At 44.6% G+C, this 16569-nt stretch overlaps 1 protein-coding gene across 4 annotated transcripts in view; it reads right to left on the bottom strand.

Moving 5' to 3' along the window:
* Window positions 1-15257, bottom strand: part of COL14A1 (collagen type XIV alpha 1 chain) — a 195185-nt gene extending 179928 nt beyond the window's left edge. For 2 of the 4 annotated variants that reach the window (XM_045861219.1, XM_045861221.1), the window contains exon 1: window positions 14935-15257. The gene's annotated coding sequence lies outside the window, so the exon portion shown is untranslated. Of the gene's footprint in view, window positions 1-207; window positions 347-14934 lie in introns of all 4 variants that reach the window. The other 2 variants (XM_045861220.1, XM_045861222.1) reach the window with 2 other exon arrangements.
* Window positions 15258-16569: the final 1312 nt, after the last annotated feature.

Genomic DNA, 16569 nt, shown 5'->3' with positions numbered 1-16569 from the left:
ATTTTGTTTGTTGGGTATTTATACTTTTTATAAAATACCTGTTCATATTGCTTATTCATTTTCTCACTGACTTATAAGAATTCTTTATATACTATTAATTTTAACTCATAGTTCATAGTGCTTTTCCAGAGCCTTTTGTTGTTTTTTTTATCTTTCAATTTCATTTATTGGATCAAGAATTTTTTAGCCCTGGCTGGTGTGGCTCACCTGTGAACCAAAAGATCACCAGTTCAATTCCTGGTCAGGGCCCACGCCTTGGCAGCAGGCCAGATGCCCAGTTGGGGGAGTGCCAGGGGAAAGTGATCAATGCTTCTCTCCCTCTCTTTCTCCTTCCCTTCCCCTGTCTCTGAAAACAAATAAATAAAACATTTTTTAAAAAAGAAAATTTTTTTAAAATTTAACATAGCTGACTTGATCATTTATTTATAGCTGTGATTCAGTATCCTGGGTACAATGGTCCTTCCCACTTCAAAATATAGATCCGTTTTCTTAATTTTTTAGTTCTAATTATGAATGGGACCTTGGATTATTTTTAAATATAGAGAAAACACTGATTTTTGTATATTTATTTTATGATGAGCCATTATACTAAACTCTTACTAGCTCTGCATTTTTCCAGCACAATCACTTGGATTTTCTAGGTTAACAATCACATCATTTGCAATTAATGTGTTTTATCTTATTGTATAGGCTAGTAGTTTTAAAATAATTACTTTACTAGGAAGGCCACAAATATTTCAGCATTACATATGTTGCTAGTAGCTGGGTTCAGATATAGTATTCTTCTTCTGTTACAAAAACAAAACTTCTTTTTTTTGGCATTTTATTTTGAATTTTATTTTTGAATTCCAGTTTACAACCAATATTACTTTGTATCAGTTTCGGGTGTGCAGCATAGTGGTTATACAATCACATGCTTTACAGAGTGTTTCCCCCGGTATCCATTACTCACTGGGCACCATACAGGGTAATGACAATATCATTGACTATATTCCCTCCGCTGAACTTTGCATCCCCAGGCCTGTTTTGAAACTACCGATTCCTATTTCTTAATCCTCTCACCTTTTTCACCCAGTCCCCCAATTCTGCTCTTTTGTGGCAACTGTCAGTCTGTTCTCTGGGTCTGTGAGTCTGTTTCACAGAAAAGAGGGTAAAGGGGAATAAATGGTGATGGAAGGAGACCAGACTTTGGGTGGTGGACACACAGCACAGTATATAGATGATGTGTTACAGAGTTGTACTTGACCACTGTAACTTGACCAATTATAATTAACCAATGTAACCCTCAATAAATTCAATAAAAATATATATTTTTTAAAAAGTGGTGGTACACACACACACACACACACACACACACACACGAAGGTCTGTCCAGAAAGTATCAAGCCATGCGATATGAAAAATAGAGGTATTTATTGAAGAAGATACAAGAAACATTGTACATAAGACAATGATGCCTCAGTTCCCTTCACAGGAGGCACCTTGGGACCTCGGGACCTCACACAGTTCTCCCAATTGCAGCACAATGTTCCTTCTGCTCTGGTAGCAGAAGCCACAGAACAAATTTTGCCACAACACATTTTATGCCAAGATCCTGTATCAACATCTCAGACACAGTAGTTTTTGGAATCCCCAGATCAGTTTCTAGTTCTCACACTGTCGGTCAGCGATCTTTGTCGATTGCAGCCCATACACGTTCAACATTCTCAGATGTTATGCCTATTGCAGGCCTTCCAGAATGTGGACCACTGTCAACAAATTTTCAACCATGTTTGAAGCATTTGTGCCACACATTTATTTCTGCTGCCCTCATTGCATCATCCCCAAAAGCCTTCTGAATCATCTGAATAGCTTCCATGGAGGAATGTTCAAGCTTAACACAAAATTTCATGCAGATTTGTTGCTCTACTCACTCAGTCATTTTGAATGTGATGGTACACAGTACACATGCTCACTCAAGGGTGTCTACCACCCCCACTGACTAGTACACAGAAGTCATCATTGTTCATGCACATGCATTCCAGGCCACTCTCCTCGTCTTCCAGGTTACAACAATGTTATATAAACCGTTCTCCTTATATTAACAATGGCTGAACTTTTTTTGGACAACCTTGTATACATAGAATGTTACTCAGCCGTATAAGAAGAACGAAACCTCACCATTTGCAAAAGAAGGGATGGACCTAGAGGGTGGAGTGCTAAGTGAAATCAGTCAGTCAGAGAAAAACAAATACTCTATGACTTCGCTTATATGTGGAATCTAAAGAACAAAATAAAACATACTTTTGGACTTGTTACTAAGTATTTTTTTTCGTTCAGGAATGGATGCTGAATCTTGCTTTTATGACTTTGTACCTATTGAGATATTCATATTTTCTTCTTTACCTCTTAGTGGAATTACTTTGTTAATGCCTAATGTTAATCTATTCTTGCAATACAGGAATAAATCCTACCTGTTCATAGAAATTATTGTGGGGTTTTTTTACTTTAATATACTTATAATAGTTTAGCTATTCAGTCAAGCCATTTTCTTTCTTTTCTTAAAAAAAGATTTTATTTATTTATTCTTAGAGAGGGAAGGGAGGGAGATAGAGAGAGAAACATCAATGTGTGGTTGCTGGGGGTTATGGCCTACAACCCAGACATGTACCCTGGCTGGGAATCGAAACTGCGACACTTTGGTTTGCAGCCCACGCTCAATCCACTGAGCTACGCCAGCCAGGGCCTCAGTCAAGCCATTTTCAATTAGATGACAAAGTCATATCACTTCTTTAAAGATTTTAATAACCTAAACTCAATGATGACACAAGTTATTGGTTTTTTATATTCTTAAACAACAAAAACAGTAAATGATTCCTTCTAATTCCTAAAAAACTAACCACATTCAAGCACTCTTTGTTATATGCTAATTAGTTTTCAAAATGTTTTAAACTTAAAATGCTCAGAATTTTCTTTATTATAGATATGCGCCTGTGGTGGCAAAAATAAAGTAAAAACAAATCAATTCAAGTTACCTATTTCTAAATTTAAAATAAATATGATGTATTGCAGGACTCATAAAAATTGGATATTAATTCTTCTTAAGGAGAAGAATGGGAGTAGTATTCTAGGTGACATTTATCCCCAAATGAATGTGTAGCTTTTTAAAAATCATTATTACAGTGGTAGTTTTAAGCCATATTAAATTTATCCAGGATTTTCTACTTTTATATACTATTACCACTTGAAGAACTTTGCTAGATCCAGATAAAATCCCTGTCGTTTCTGTAGCTTTGTATTATACCTAGTGGAGTATGTGAGCTACCTCTTACTTGCAAAGGTTGGGAAAACTCTGAAACTTGCATATTTCTTAAAACAACCCACGTTGCATATTTAATGCCAAGCACTTTTTAAATTGCTACCATGCTACCTCTCGCAGTCCTGGCTGCTGTTCTTTTGAGGGAATCTGCACTGACCCATTCTTTGAAACAACATATATAATTTAGTGAGGTACACGCCAGCCAGGCTTTAGGTTGGAGTTGGCCTATGAAAATATTTTTCAGACAACCCTGTTTCCACCTTCCAGCCTGGAGAGTGTAACTGAGTGGAGGTTGGGTCCCGTAAGAGTCTGATTTCTCTAAGATTCTGCAAATGGAACCAGCTGGGGGATTAGCACAGCCTTCAGGTAGCAAGCCTAGGTGCTAAAGCTCTGCTGACCTGCTTTAATGAGCTTCCTAATTTTAAAGTCCAGCCTCTGCCATTCTTTGGGGCACCTGAGACCTGGCCTCACCAGCGACAACCACACAGAGCTATGTGGCTCAGAGACCATCTGGGTGAGGAAGTGTCAACACTCCTGTAGAATTGAGTCAAGGCTAAGCTCTGATTTCTTTCTTTTCTCTGCAAAACTGCAGTTACCATCTGTCCCAGCCTTCCCCTCATTCCTCCAAGGCCATGCAATGCTCTTCAGAGAGGATTCTTGGTGACTCCTGCTCATCATGGTCAGGCCCAGGGCCACGTGGGTGCTCAGCTTTTTGTCTGAGGAATATTGGAAACATAGGAGATGGCGTCCTATCGGGGACACTTCGTTTCACACAGGCTTTGAGGCTTCTCTTCCCTGTGCAATAGTTGGAAGATGATCATCAGCTCCTGGAATCCCAAACGTGACCTTCTCCACATTTGGAGTGATGAGGTCTGACGCTGTTGCTGGGGCCATGAGCCCACCTAGGAGGTTGCTGGTGCAAGCCTCTGCTTGCGGAACACTTCCAGTAATGACTTCCTCTGTGACCCTGTGACGGGGCAGCTCAGTGAGAGGACATTGACCAGAACCACGTTAGCTGCATTCCATCAGGCTTCTGCTCTACTTAAGCAGTGCTGAAAGTTGCCAAAAACAGTGTCCCCTTGGAGGGGCACATAACTCACAAAGAGAGATCCACAAAGTGTCATTGACGTGTAGACCACCACCTCATCACTTGGAAAAAGCCATCCTACTCTGCTGCTTGCTTTCCCGGATTTTCTGTAACACTGACGCAATGTTGAAGGCTGTGGAGACAAGAGCCAGGTCTCTGTGAGGCAAGCCTTGGGCAATGATGTGTCTCAGGGACTCCAAGGTCCCATCCATCTTGGGTCTGCTTGTGCAAGTCTTGGGCTGAATCCGTGCAGCTCACTGACGCGCTGGATCGCTGTAGAATCCCCTTTAACGCCTGCCAATCAGACACTTCCCAGAGTCCAAAAATTCCCCATGGGACCCTCCTCCCAGGCTCACTCATCTTTGTTGTCTCCACATATTACTGTTTCCATACAATGTTGCCTGGTTATAGAGTATTTTTAAATCCGTATTAGTCATCATAATTGACTAATAGTTTTCTTTAAAGGTTTTGGTGTCAGGATTATTCTAGCTCCTTAAAATAAATTAGAAATCTTTCCATATTTTCTTGTTTTGTAATTGTTTAAGTAGCATGAGAATGACCTATTCTATCAAAGTCTATAAGTATTTTTTGCAACTTTATTGAGATATGCCTGACATACCATAAACTACATACAAAGCATACAACTTGATTAAGTTCTGAGATATGTACACTTTCGTGACATATTTCCCTTTTTTGAAGCTAATCCTGCACAACTTTTTTTTCTCTTGTTTATAGATCTACTTAACCTTTTCCACTTGGTTCGAGCTTGGACATTTTCCCATAAAGTTATCTTTTGTTTTGTTTTAATTTTCAAATTTATTAGCAGACCTGTGTGACTTCTGAACTTAAGACAAAACTTTTCTAGTTGTATCTCCATATTCAGTTTTGAATTCATGTGTTTCTGACTTTTCTTTCCAGAATAGATAAGCTATATATCTGTCCAAATTGCATTTCTTGAGAATGTTCTTTAGCTTGTCAATATTATTTTTTTCTAACTTATTTTTGCATTTATCACTAGTAATTCCTTTCTTTTCCTTTTCTGCTTTATTTTGTTGTTACTGTTGTTGTTGTTGTTGTTGTTGTTGTTGTCTGTGATCTTTTCTTAAACCCTCAATTAATGCAATGTTATCTTTTATTTGAGACCATAATTTCCCTCTGAACATGCTTCGGCAGCATCGTATCAGCATCCGTTTTCTTTCCAGCTCAAGAGTCACTGCAGTGATACAGCACAGCTAATCCTATGAAGCTTCAAACAAGTACGACTCAGGTCCTCTCACTTCTGATATTCTGGTTTTATTCTAGAGTAATAGAGTGTAACCCAATGAATCCATATTTGTATTTCTTTCCAGCAAGCACTGTTTTGTGTTTTCAATTAAAGGGAAGTGACTATCAAAATGCTTTGATAATCATATAAGTAATCAAGTTAAGATCTTATAATAAAAATTTTAAAACACGCTCCCTAACATTCCCAATGGAATCAGAAATACATTAAATTATATATAACTTGTATATGTATGGTATTTTAGCTGGGATTAATTTATTACAGACTAGTAAATCAACCCTCTTTCACGGCACAGAGGAAATGAGACAAATGATGTACATTTTGATAAAATACAGGAGGAAAGGCCCCGGGCCATCTACGGAACACTAACCCTACAGAGGCACGTAGAATGAGGTTAGACAGATTATCCAGAGGAGTGGTGAGTAACCCCAGTGTGGACAGCAGGCATGAATACAGGGGATTGGAAAAGATACAGAAGCATGCTGCAGCCCTGTCACAGCCAAGACATCAACGGGTGCCTTTTGACCTAGCAGTTCCACTGCTGGGATTATACCCTAAGAAGCCTGAAACACCATTTCAAAAGAACCTATGCACACCAATGCTCATAGCAGCACAACTTACAATAGCTAAGTGCTGGAAGCAACCTAGGTGCCCGTCAGTAAATGAATGGATCAAAAAACTGTGGTACATTTACACAATGGAATTCTATGCAGCAGAAAGAAAGAAGGAGCTCCTACCCTTTGCAACAGCATGGATAGAGCTGGAGAGCATTATGCTAAGTGAAGTAAGCCAGGCAGTGAAAGACAAATACCATATGATTTCACCTCTTCGTGGAACCTAATCAACAAAACAAACCAATGAGCAAAATAGAACCAGAGACATGGAAATAAAGAACAAACTGACAGTGACCAGAGGGGAGGAGGGAGAGGGATACTAGGGGGAAAAAGGGGGAAGGGTCAAGTCAAGGAACATGCATAAAGGACCCATGAACAAGGACAAAGAGGGGGGCAGGGGAGGATTGAATGTGGGGGTGTAAGCAGGGCAGGGGAGAGTAATGGGGGAAAATGGGGACAACTGTAACTGAACAATAAAAATTTTTTTAATTAAAAAAAAATCAGCAAATCTGCCTGTCACCAGATAGCCGCCCCAGACACCCAAAGAAAACAACAGCAGCGGAATCACCATCTCAACTCAAACACAATGTTCTTCCTTAGATTTTGTTCTGGAAACGTTATGACCAGAGGTTTCCATCAGTACAAGACAAAGAGACGGAGCGGGAAGGAAATGGGCATGTGTCTCTTTGTCTTGGTGTCATGCACTTTAAGGGCAGAGGACTTTCATCACACGTCACGAGAGAGGAGGTTAACACAGAAGAAAAAGCCCTTGGACCAGCCGCAGTGCAACAGCCTCTCCCTGTTCTCACCAAAGCACAGGAGTTCCTGCATCCCGGTTTTAAGGCGACACTTCATATGCTGCAGTGGAAGGTAATCTGCATTTCACATGATTTAAATAAATGAATGAACAAACAAACAAGTAAATAAAGAAGTAAAGGCTATCTGAGTCTTGGCATTTTTTTTAAAGCTGGGTATTATTTATTATAGCCATAGCTTATCTTTAAATTCTTCCCTTTTTTTTGTTTATTTTAAATTAGGATGAGTAATACCATATTGGGAGAAGTAGAAATTTAGTTTCCCAAGGTTTTCTGCCAAGTCCCCAAATTTTTGGACAGTGAAATAGGGGCCAAAAACTCCCAATTCCTATTAAAGTGCCACGACATAGTTTAACATTGGCCAAAATGTCAAAGCCTAATTTGCAGCAACTTTGCCCAAAAGCCTGCACAAAACAAATAACTCTGCTTTAATTCGCGCGTGTGTGTATGTGTGGTTTAAAACAGCATGACAGAGACGGCTCCTCAGCTCTGAGTTCAGAGGGCAGAAACCCATTTGGGTAACGTCGGTAATGTTTAGTATAAGTTTTCTCTAAACCCTGTCACAAGTCTGTAATCCGTAATTTCAGACTGTCCTCGCGAGGGCGGATTCGCCTTTCTTCTCCCTCATGTGTTTGTTTGGTTGAATCTCATTCGTACGGTTCAATTTAACAAGGGGCCCTGAGTACAGCTCATTTTATCAAAACTCCTTAAAATATTTATTCTAAAGTTTTATAAACCATCCACACACAGGCACACACACAGACTGACACACACATACACACAGACCTTGGATAATGTTCTGTTCAATCAGTGTTTACTTACAACCCCCGCCCCCATAAACTTAACTAGAAGTGTAGCTAGCCATCTGGCATGCCAGGCCCTGAGAGAGGTTACTTATAGTATTACAATTTTCATTCCAACAATCACCTATTAAGAGCCCTACTAAAAGTGTATTTTGCCATGCATAATGCACACTTTTTTGACTAAAATTTTTGAGGGAAAGATAAGGATGGGCATCATCCATGGGTAGTACCTAAAATACCTTGTATCTGTTCTTGTGGTTTGTAATTATTTGTTACATAAAATTTCTTGTACCATAATATGTTCCAAAGTCAATGCTAAAATTCCCTTATAATACAAAAACAAGTATCTGAAAATTAATTAACTAAAACAGAAGATTTTTTCCCCTAAAAGCCTGGGCCAAAACCATGGGAGCACATTATACACGGTGAAATAGGGTAACCAAAGCTCTCTATTTAATACTAAAGAAGATACAAAAGTTCGTACTCTGCGATCCCTGCCCTCAGTCAGCTCACTTACAATATCATTAAAAAAGGAAGAATCTAAGCAAATATGTTGCAAAGATAAATGAAGCAAATATGAAACAGAACAAAGAGTCAGCACAAAGTGTCAATATAAATAGAAAACTAGGAATTAGGAAGACGGGTCTGCCTATAATTTGCCAGAGATCCTTGACTACCTGGTTTAACCATTCTATGGCTTGGTTTCTTCATCAATAAAGTGTGCAAATTAACACCTTCCTTACAGAATGATTGTGACCCTGTTATTAATATGCTTAGAACACAGGTAGCTCTCCAATGTTCTAACTAGGGGCATGTTAGCAACGGGTTGAAAGAATGCAAAGGAGCCCTAGCTGGTGTAGCTCAGTGGATTGAGTGCGGGCTGCGAACCAAAGTGTCGCAGGTTCGATTCCCAGTCAGGGTACATGCCTGGGTTGCAGGCCATGAACCCCAGCAACTACACATTGATGTTTCTCTCTCTCTCTCTCTCTCTCTCTCTCTCTCTCTCTCTCTCCCTCTCCCCTCCCTAAAAATAAATAAATAAATAAATAAAATCTTTAAAAAAAAAGAATGCAAAGGAAATAGGAATGACGGTAATTAATGAATCTGCTACTTGAATAGATACTAAGGGAGGACAGAATCAAAAAATCTTTCTCTTCCATCATATTAAGGTTGGGGGACTAACTTGGCATAAAAATTGGGGCAAAAACTGAAGATCCAGATCATGACAGAGGCATAATATCTCCATGGGTGGACGACTTTAACTTTTCTAAATACATTCCTACCCATTTTTATCATTTTCCAGATGACAGTTCGATATGGGTTCAAAATAATCAACCATGTGAAGATGTGCAAGATTTGACTTAAGAGCAATTCATAGACTTAGAAAAAAACTTAATGGTTCTAGTCGACAAGTTAATGCAAAAAAGATGTGGAAAAAATGAGAATGTTTAAGCATATTTTAATCAGGCCTAGGAAAAATGAGAATCAGAGGCCCACAATGGATGTCTTCAAATATTCGAAGAGCTTTCACATGGAAGGTAACATGAGATGACTTTGTCCAGCTGCTGTAAATAGAACTTGGATCAGTGGACTGGTCCACAGAAATGTGGGTTTGACTATAAAAAGTATTTAACACTTAGAATAGGCTCTTCCCTTTTGCTAGAGATTCTGAGGCAGGAGTGGGTTAAGTCATACCCATATCAGATAATCAAAGGGTTCCCGACTTTGTGGGCAGGGGAACCGAGCAAAATGACCTCTAAGGTGTCTTCTCCAAGTTTACATCGTTAAAACTTTAATATCCACTTTATAGAAAGACAGTTTTATAATCCATTGATGATCGATGTCACACAGATTCTTAGATAAGAAAGCAAAGACTAAAAGCATGTCTAGTGTATCAGCTCAGTGTGTTGGCACCGTCCAGCATTCCTTATGCCTCCTCTCTAATGAAAACATCACCCTCCGCACATCCAGAATCATCAAAACTGTTTTTAGGGTCAGCTGGTGAGGTGAGCTAAAAGGAAGCCCTAGATGAAGTTAGTGGTCATGACCCTTATCTGCTAGCATCATGACACAGCAGAACACAAATCTACATTAGGAATTAAGACTTAGTTTTGTTACCATTAGCTTGGTGATTAGCCATCTTCCCCCAAAGCAGACTCCCACTGTGCACGACCTTGTGACCAGAAATCAAGAGAAAGCCACAGTCTCATTAGCACAAAGTTGGAAGAAGGGCAGAGGGTTCGGGGCTGCCTGAGAGACTCGAGATTGAGCAGGGGCACGTCAGAAAAGATAGAGCCACGATGAGTGGAAATGAAATCTGCGTAAAATCTCCTTTTAAATCCTGTGTATTCCAGAATACAGGGTCAATGAACGGGGAAAACTTAATGAAATATTTAAGGAAGATATGTTAACAATCCCACACAAATCATTTTAGAAAATCTAGGTGAGTCACTGTAATAGTTTATCAAAACCAGATGTCCTTACCAAAAAAACAAAAAAATTATAGGACAATATCCCTCATGGACATAGACACAAGAACCCTTAACAAAATATTATCAAATAACATTCTGCAATGTATAAAAATAATAATCAGTCCTGGCTGGTGTGGCTCAGTGGACTGCACGCCGGTCTGCGAACCAAAAAGGTCGCCGGTTCAATTCCTGGTCAAGGCACATGCCTGGGTTGCGGGTCAGGTCCCAGGTTGGGGACATGTGAAAGGCAACTGATGACAGTTCCTCTCTCACATCAATGTTTCTCTCCTTCTCTTTCTCCCTCCCTTCCACTCCCTCTAAAAATAAATAAATAAAACTTTTAAAAAGCATCAGTAGCATCATCACCAAGTGGGGTTTATTCTAGGAATGTAAGATCGGTTTACTATTTTTAAAGTAATATCATTCAACATATTAACAGACTAAACAACAGACAGATTTCTCAACAGAAGCAGAGAAAGCATTTGAGAAAATTTACTACTCATTCATGATTAAAAAAGAAATTCAACTAAGAATAAAAAGGAGCTCGATCAATCTGATCAAGGGTATATGTGAAAATCTCACAGTCGATATCATATTCAATGGTAAAATGTTGAATGCTTCCCTCCCGAGGTCAAATATAGGACAAGAAGGTCGACATTGTAACATCTTACTATGTCATTCCGTATTGCACTAGAGGTCCTGGTCAGCCCTGTGAATTACTTGAAAGCGAGGGACTTGACTGCAGAGCAGCCTCAGAAGTGCGGCTGCTCAGTCTGAAACCGGGTGCTCGGAGTTCCACACAACAGAAGGCTGCACCATCCCGAGAGTGTGACCCGTTGGAGTGACAGCTCCTTGACTCAGGAGTGTCCCATCGCCTGGCTACCCCGCTTTCTCTCTCTTTCCCTCTCTCTGTCCCTCTTTCTCTCTCTCTTCTTACAAATACTGGCATAGCCCCTAGGTCAAAGACATGGGGAATTGCTTTGTACCTAAAGTCTACACCGATGAGCAGCAGAAAGGGTAGCCACACACCTCAGCAAAGACATTTCATCCTCCACACAGGCCTTCCTGACTGTCCCAGTTTGGACCAGGGCTGTGCCTCGTTTTCCCTCGGCCGTGATCTTTATATCTCACTCTGGAGCTCTTACCACTGTGTTGTAGCTGGTTCTTTGCATTTCCACCTATTCACCACTGCATGTTGAGTGCTTAGCACAGTTTCAGGACATGGCAGGGGGCAGGGCTGGGAAGCAGAGGAAGAACAGAAGCAAAAACAAACCTGCTGTAGAACGTCATTTTTAGATCCACTCAGCGAGCTCCTCTCTACAAAATCAGACAGAAAACCATCCAAAAGCAACTGTGTATCCCTAGTTAGAGACACTTCCTGAGACATTTGGACTCAGCAAAGCCCAGCCTCCCTCTGGATCAATTTTTATAAACAAATCTGATAATTTCTGGCAGGCAAGAGACAAAGCACTGTTCCCTGAAATTCTGAGTCAGGGACACCTGCCAGGCTAACTCCACCAGCCAACGCCCATTGGCAGACAGGTTTGCCAAAAACACTGATAAAGAGTGGCCTGGCCCTGGCCGGTGGGGCTCAGCGGACTAAGTGCCAGCCTGCGAACTGAGAGGTTGGCGGCTGGGTTCCCGGTCAGGGCACACGCCTGGCCTTCGGGCTGCCCGGGGGGTGTGTGAAAGGCAACCCATCCCACCTCTCTCTAAAAATAAATAAATCAATCTTTAAGAAAAAAAAAAGAGTCACTGGATCCCTGCCACTTTTTGTTTAGTTATAAAAGGAGCAAGAGACAATCGCTTCCTTGACATCCAGTCCCAAAGGACGAAGTTGGTTTTTGCCACTTTCCTTTCAGCCCCTCCTCCCACCTGGCCGGCCTCCTTGTTTCCCCCAGGAGCCGTCCAACGTATTTACCAACAACCTTGCCCTTTACAAACTGTCATGATCCCAGATCACGTGTTAGCTCAGGGGAGCTCAAACAACAGCACCTCAGCCTGCGGGAAGGACTTCATCCTTGAAGGGGATGTTAGGTTACACTCGGAAGGCCAGGAAATAGCAATCGTATGGCTGCGTTTGGCGTCGGGACAGCACATGTGTCTCCAGAGTCATGTCACTGTCAGCTGAAAACAGGGCTTGTGCTTTACTAAGCGACACTGGGAAGGATTTAAAAGCCAAAGGGAGCACGTCTGGTGGGCTGGGGCTGCCCCATGCCCATCAAACAACATTCATTTGCTCTGCCCATCCTTGAGGCCAGCCCTGGCTGATTCCGAAAACCAAATCTTGCATAGACATTTCCCTGAGATCCTCAGCTGGACCTCCGCAGCAGGATAAGGGCCAAAGGGCTCCTCCCATCGATCCTGCAGCTTGGGACCCACCCAAAACTGCTCCAGGAATTCGAGTGGGTTCCAACTAATTCTATCCAGGGAATTACGATGCAGCCTCTCCAGTGTGCCGGCTCTCCTTTCAGAGGGACCCCAGGGAGGTCAGGGCTGCAGCGGAGGTTCAGGCTTACCCTGGCCCAGGGCTCCCAGGCAGGAGGAGCAGATGTCCAGTGGTCCGTGAGATCCTGAACATCCCAGATAAACCTTGAATACATTTTGCTAGGTGAAAGGAACCAGTCAGAAAGGACCACACACCTATTGCATGCTTCCGTTTATACAAATGTCAACAGAAAGTAGATTCATGGTTGTCAGGCGCTGGGTGGGGTGGGGGAGAGCAGGTTGAGAAGAAATGGGGAGGTACCGCTAACAGGGATGGATTTTCTTATTGGAGTGAGAAAAATGTTCTAAAATCGATGGTGGTGATGGCTGTACCACTCTGTGAATGTATTAAACACCACAGAATGGTATATCTGTATGGTATATGGATTACACCTCAATAAAAGCTATTTTTTAAAAATACTACCCTGAAGTTTGTCTTACAGTAACCACACATCAGGGCCATGTTCAGAGCAAGTCCATCCAGGGTCTTTTGGAACAACCGAAAAGCCGAATGCTATTCACTCATTCACTCACTCACTCACTCATCTGAATTCACCAGTGAGTCCTCTGTGTGTAGAAGTGGGCCACCCTGTCAGAAACAGAACACTAGCTCGCCTCTCCGCACTGGCAAGGCTGCCCCCTGGGTTGGAGCCGTGCCTCTTTATCCGATGCAACTAGGAAGTGCTCCCCTCTGCCCCTTGGAGGTGAGGAGCCCCAAAGCCTTCAACAGGGGAGCCTCAGGCAAACCCCTTACCACTTCTCCTCCTCACAGAGCCACCTAAGTCTTATCCCCGTATTTCTTTGTTCCTGACCCCTCCCACCTTCTTCAGCTGTGCCTGGCAGCCCACGCTCAGAAACTTCCAGAAGGAAGTTCAGAACTTCCAAAGGGCATGGGGCTCTCGGCAGTTCCAGAAGCAATTCTCAGGGGGAAACCCAGGCCCCGGTGAGAGGGGCACACTAGCTCCATTTCGGTTTCTTTCCCCAAGGGCAAGTCCAAGGTCTTCGCGCAAGCTGAAGCGACGACCCCAGGTCAACCCTGAGCTCACACGCCAGAGGGCGCGTTTGCCACCGAGGACCCAGGAACCCAGCTCCTAAAGTGAGTGCCTGGGGTCTGGACGTCCAGTCTTACCTAAGGCTGAGCCATTCCAGGGGGCCCCACTCGCGCTCCCTTTGGCTCCGCCCTAACCTGCCGTGTCTGTGTGCGCTGCACACCAAGGCTCTGCTCTGGGCGCTGGATGCGTCTTCGCCCAGACGCCGCGTACTGGGAGGCTTGAGGCAGAGAGAGGTCCAGAGGGATAAAGTGCGGAGAGGTGAGGGGTGGGAAAGCCGGGGAGGAGAGGATCTTCCAACGACACAGCCTGGTGGTGTATCTCAAAGCAGCAGCCGAAGTAAAACACTAGAAGCATCAGGACTTCTTGACGCAGAGACGCTGCACCAGGCTACCACCAACATCCTACCTACATCAAGGCAACTCTGCCTGGCGGTCCTCTTTGCGTCTGGTCTAGCCCATAGTCCCCAACGCTAATCCGTGGCCGTACCAAGTAGTGGCTGAGGTGTCCCCCATGACGTCCATCGACTGCTCCCCAAATCTATCCCCAATACAATCAAAATAAAAACAGCATGCTTTCTATTTATACACAGCTCTCCAAGCCAAGTCCCCAAGCCCCCCTTTTCACCAGGTTGCCTCCTTTGCTAAAACCCTTCCACTTGGAAATTCTGGTGTCCCCGCGTCTCGAAATTAGACCCACGCTCACAGCACCCCAGTATAGAGTAAAGCTCCCGGGAGCAGCACAAGGTATCGTCATTGCCTTGCATTCACATCACGCAGCACGTCCGATCTCCCTGCATGGTGACCCCCCCCCCCGCCCCCTGCCAGGAGGCATCGGGGCGCATGGTCTCATCCCACCCCGAAGGCGCCCCCCGCGCCCCCCCCCCGCCGGCCATCCAGAGCGCGAGAAGCGAAGGTCCAAGGAATTGCATTTTATCCGCAGGTGGCTCGCCCTCGCCACTTTTGCTTCCTCGCTACCAGACTTTTCAAAGCCAACCCGAGGTGGGGCAGAGAAAGATTGGAACTGACCTGTGCAGGGCAAGCTTCCAGCCCAGCTTGGGGACCTCTCGGTGCCTAGGAAGATGCAAGTTCTGCCGCGAGTTGGTTCTTGGCAGCCACGGCTCTCGCTCGCTTCCCGCCTAGTGCCCCCTTTAATTGGCCTCCCTCTCTCTCTCCCTCGCTTACCCTCACCCTCACCCTCTCCTGCTCCCACTCCCTCCCGAGGCTGCCTCCTCCTCTCCAGCGCTTCCCTCCTGCTGGGCGCCGGGGATCAGATAAGAGGCTAGGAAGGCCAGTCGGCGGCCAATTATAGAGCAGAAGGTGGCCCCGGGGGCGGAGGTTGGGGTGGTGGGAGGCAGGCCTAAGTCCCAGACACCCCCACTTTATTTTCTCCTCCTCTCTCCGCCCCCGACCCCGGGAGATGCTCCGAAGGGCCCGCCCCGCGCCGCGCACGCGCTCCCTCAAACCTAGGGGCCGCCCCAGGTGAGCCGCTGAGCATCGCGCGCGGAGAAGGAACCGTTTTTGCCCCTCCACGCCGACCGAGGCTAGTGTGGGGCTACTAAACCCGGCCCTGGGGTCGCTGGGCAGTATCAGGAGCCCTCCGGTGCTCAGGTGCTGTGTGCCCACTTCCACCTTCCCCAAGACCAACCTCGCCTTCCCGCGGCAAGGACTCTGCGCTCGCGGGCGGGTCCCCACGGTAAGAGAGTACCCTTCCTCCTTCCCTGGTTCCTTTAAGGGACATTTCCCAAGGGCCGTGAAATGCCAAGGCAGCGATGTCCAAACTTCAACGTGCGGGAGAAAATGATCCGGGGTGTCGCAATGGACGTTTTTGCAGATTTTTAAGAGGAAAAAATGTCAGCAGTTTCCTGTGGTTGAACTTCCCAACCTGCAGATCCCCCACTCCCAGGGATCCTGATTGACAGTTCGGGACTGAGGCCCGGGACTCTGCATTCATCAAACACCCTGGTGGTTCTGACCCACGCAGGTCACCCTTCGAAGTGTGAAGCACATCTACCCCTGAGACGAGAAACACAGAGGGCGCGCCAGAGCCCCCGGCGGGTCTCTAGGGACTGACTGGCCCTGCAGGGTCACCCTGGGGCCCCCTTAGGAAGTCATCACGGTTACCTTTTTTTTTTTTTTTTTGAACCGTACAAACAAACGTCCCGCAGCATTGTTTACATTAGAACGTCTATGTGTGCGCAAATACTGCGGAGGGAGGTATAGAAACTGAGAATTTAGCAAGAGCCCATTATTGCGAGACAAAGTTTTCCCGCTTTGGAAAGCTGAAAAGAGGGTATTTCACCACCATTAATGGGTGAAGAAGCCAAAAACGAATCTGCCTTCATCACGCCCCGCTGACAGTGCAGAAAGAGGGGCCGTGGAGTTTGAGGCCCGTCCGGGGTCCTCCCGACATTCCAACCTTCCCCGCGGTGGTGAGCCACCTCTTCTGCTTTCCCAGAACTGGTGTGGCGTGTGTTGGTCTCCTCTTGCCCATGCTCCGACTTTCCCCGCCGGTCCTGCGGTTGGAGTGGAAAGGGTTCTCTCCAGCCCCACCGTCGCCCTGAGTCCCCTGGCCCCTTTCCAAATTGGCCTCAACTCAGCCACAGGAGGGGTCCCAGCGAGGCGCCGTTTTGCCTCTGCGCTTCGCTGATCGCAATTCCCTGG

This window comes from Phyllostomus hastatus, unplaced genomic scaffold, assembly GCF_019186645.2.
Source record: "Phyllostomus hastatus isolate PE091 unplaced genomic scaffold, TTU_PhHast_1.1 phas_scaffold_21, whole genome shotgun sequence".
Taxonomy (NCBI): domain Eukaryota; kingdom Metazoa; phylum Chordata; class Mammalia; order Chiroptera; family Phyllostomidae; genus Phyllostomus; species Phyllostomus hastatus.
The sequence above is the reverse complement of the archived record's forward strand: the minus strand, read 5'-3'. Positions and strand labels throughout refer to the sequence as shown.